Source organism: Poecilia latipinna, unplaced genomic scaffold, assembly GCF_001443285.1.
Source record: "Poecilia latipinna isolate Pla-1442-1.1 unplaced genomic scaffold, P_latipinna-1.0 Scaffold1846, whole genome shotgun sequence".
NCBI classification, from domain to species: Eukaryota; Metazoa; Chordata; class Actinopteri; order Cyprinodontiformes; family Poeciliidae; genus Poecilia; species Poecilia latipinna.
The window spans coordinates 128,700-131,998 of NW_015114462.1; positions in this window are offsets into that span (position 1 = coordinate 128,700).

The following is a 3,299-nucleotide window of genomic DNA, read 5'->3' on the forward strand; positions in this document are numbered from 1 at the left end:
TACCTGAAGTATACTAAAAGTATACTTGTACCAATTTCAGAATTAGAACTTTAAACACACTTAAACATAATTGGACCAAAATACACTTTTAATAAATATATTAAATAAAAGTATACTTTAAGTGAACAAAATATATATTTACCCAAGTGAATATATACCCTTAAAAGCCCAATTAACCCATACACTCCTCAAGTATATTCTAAATATATTTAAAATGTATTTTGTGTATATTTTAAAATATATGCTCAAAATAGAATTTTTTTAAATTCACTTAACACTACTTTAAATTATTAATTTCACTATGTTTTAAATTACATCTCAGTGTAAATTGTAGGCTAATAAAGTATGCCTTTTTTAACTTCTTTATTTAACCGGGTGAACCCCGTTGAGATCCAGATCTCATTTTCAAGAGGGACCTGGGCAGAAGTCTGCAACACACAGCAACCTGGTTACAAAATAAAACTAATGAATACATATGCACAAGTTTGTCTTTTAGGCACCTATTGTCATGATCCGTGTTTCTGTGTTTATTTTTGAGATTTCCTGTGTTCAGCCCCGTTTTCCTGTGAGTCTCTGTCCTCCCCGTTGATTGTTTCCAGGTGTGTCTCATCCCCTTGATTACCCCGTGTGTATTTAAACCCACCTGTTCTTGTCTCTCGTCGTGTCGCTGGTTGTCGTATGTCGCCTGTTTCTTCGTGCTGTTCCCTGTTTACCTGGATTATCACCATTAAACTCTTCATCTTCACCCTGGGGCTACCTGCGTCCCTATCCTCACCACATCATGACACCTATAAAGTACTTTAAAACATAGTGAAATTCATCATTCAAAGTAGTGTTAAGTGAATTTTAAAAAAAGCAAAGATTTTAAATATATGTTAAATATATTTTATATTCACACTTGGGTAAATATATATTTTGTTCACTTAAAGTATACTTTTATTTAATATATTTATTAAAAGTGTATTTTGGTCCAATTATGTTTAAGTGTGTTTAAAGTTCTAATTCTGAAATTGGTACAAGTATACTTTTAGTATACTTCAGGTATATTTACAGGTAGAACACTTAATATTTAGTATACTTAAAATGTACTTTCACAAATGTAAGTATGTTTGAAATATACTAAAGTATACTTTTATTCACCCTAACAGAAAATAGGAGCAGAGTTGTTCCAATGTCTCCCTTTTGTTTGACCAGATGAAGAAGCTGCTTTCCTCCTGCACCAAGGCAGAACCTGCTGGAGACCCTCCATCCCAACTCTGAAGCCCCATGTGTCTGCAAAGGAATAATGCTGAGGTGCCGGATGGAGCCAAGCATAACTACTAACCTTTAGACTGCAGAGAAACGCAGCCTTGTTATTTAAACCACTTTACGGTTCACTGTTGCTGAGCTCCTTCACTGCCTCAGCGACGTAAAGGCAGTTCTCATGAAACCTTTTCATGATGGGAATCAATGCAGGCAGTAAAGCATTTGCTCCAGGCTGTGGTTGTACCGTCCCATTTCTACATTAGTCAACACAGGAAAAGCAGGTTCCTCAACATGATGAAGCACGTGGACACAGCCTCTAGTGTCAATAAGTAGAGGAGGTATTTCACCAATATGGAGGCAGCTGGGTGGGTCACATTGAATCACAGAGAGGGAACAGTTCATGCAGAGGAGTCATAGAAAGCTAAAATGTCTGCTGCTCTCCTGCTTCCCTCACTGACACAATGTGGACGTCGTTCATGAAACCCAGCTTCATCAGGAATGTCCCTTCTCCCCACCACTACCTGCAGCCATTAGCAAAAAGAAGATGCACTGATTGAACCAATAACTGTTGGAGGAATAAACCACAAGATTTGTCTTTATGCTGACGATGTTTCAGTTTTTGTGTCAGAGCTGGAAGTCAGTTCTGATGTGCTCAGACTGAACAAACAGCTTTTCATAGGATACTCCATAACTTGGAAAGATGGATCTTATATCTATTAATCAGATCCTGTTTGTCCCGTATGTCGTTTGATACATTATCAAAACTAATGATTAAAACCAGTAAAAATCCAAAATGATTTTCCATAAATAATGTTCTATAGACCAAGTGCTCTGAAGGACAGACGAATGGAGAACCTGCGTCTGACTGGAGGCCATGAGGGGCAGCAGGCGCCTCTGCAGGGTTTGGATCTGGTCCAGAATGAAAACCGCCCCACGCTTCCTAAAGGGCTGATACCGAGTGGGTCCTCCTCTCCCGGGTCGGGCTGCCCGATTCTGTGATTGAACCCAAGAGAGTCTAAGCGTTAATGCAGGGGTCACCAGCGTCTTTGAGACTGGGAGCTACTTCCTGTTTACAGAGTAACACGAAGGGCTGCTTGTTTGATGCAGACATTTTCTTCTAACAATATTACACATGATTACATGCTGCCTAATCATATTAATGTTATAGACTATTCACAATAGTTATCAGTAACGATTTACCATGGCAGATATAGTTAATTGCTATTATGTGATCAGAAGTTCTTAGTTCAGAGTTTTAAGTTTGATTCCCTTTTTTAGCTTTTCTGTTGATTCTAAATGTCTCCAAGCGACAGGATGGATTATTGCAGCTGGACGCACCCAGTTTATTTTTCTTTAAATAGAAAATAATAATTATTGTATATCTAACCCTCTTTACTATTAACAACATTGTGGAGAAAAGATGTTTGTAATCAAAACATCAGTGTGAGTCTGCAGGGGTCAAAGGGCAGGCAAAAGGCTGAATCTTATTGGTCAGTTTACTTTTGTTTATTTGGCAGCTTGGCGCTTTTTCTGTAGCTAAGATGAATGAGTGAGTTTGACCCTCCAGTAGTTCTCAGATCCGCCTGAGCTTTTTACCGTGTTCGGTTCTGGTGGGTCTCCTGACATCAGGACATGTCGGAAAAACTTAGACAGATCGGAGAGAAGCACAAAACCATCACTGCACCTGACCTGCAAGCAACCAGCACAAACCTAAACCACAAGAGCGGCGGACGGTTTTTAAACGATGCTAAACAACAAAGACATGGAGACGAAGCCGAGATCCACGGAAAGAGGAGAAGGTGAAGCAACAATGTTTAATTCTTTTGGGAAACGTTTCGACTGGATTAAACTGTTTAACCCTCAGGCTGAGTCGCTCAGGAGGAGCAGCAGGTCTCAGCCATCCGGACCCGCCAGAACCACCCGGTGAAAAGCTCCGCCGGGATCCAAAGGCCGCAGTTGGAACTACTGGAGGACCAAACTCCGCTCATTAACCTGTCATTCACAGGTTGTCATTCACAATGACAGGGGTGTCAAACTCCAGTCCTCTGCTGTCC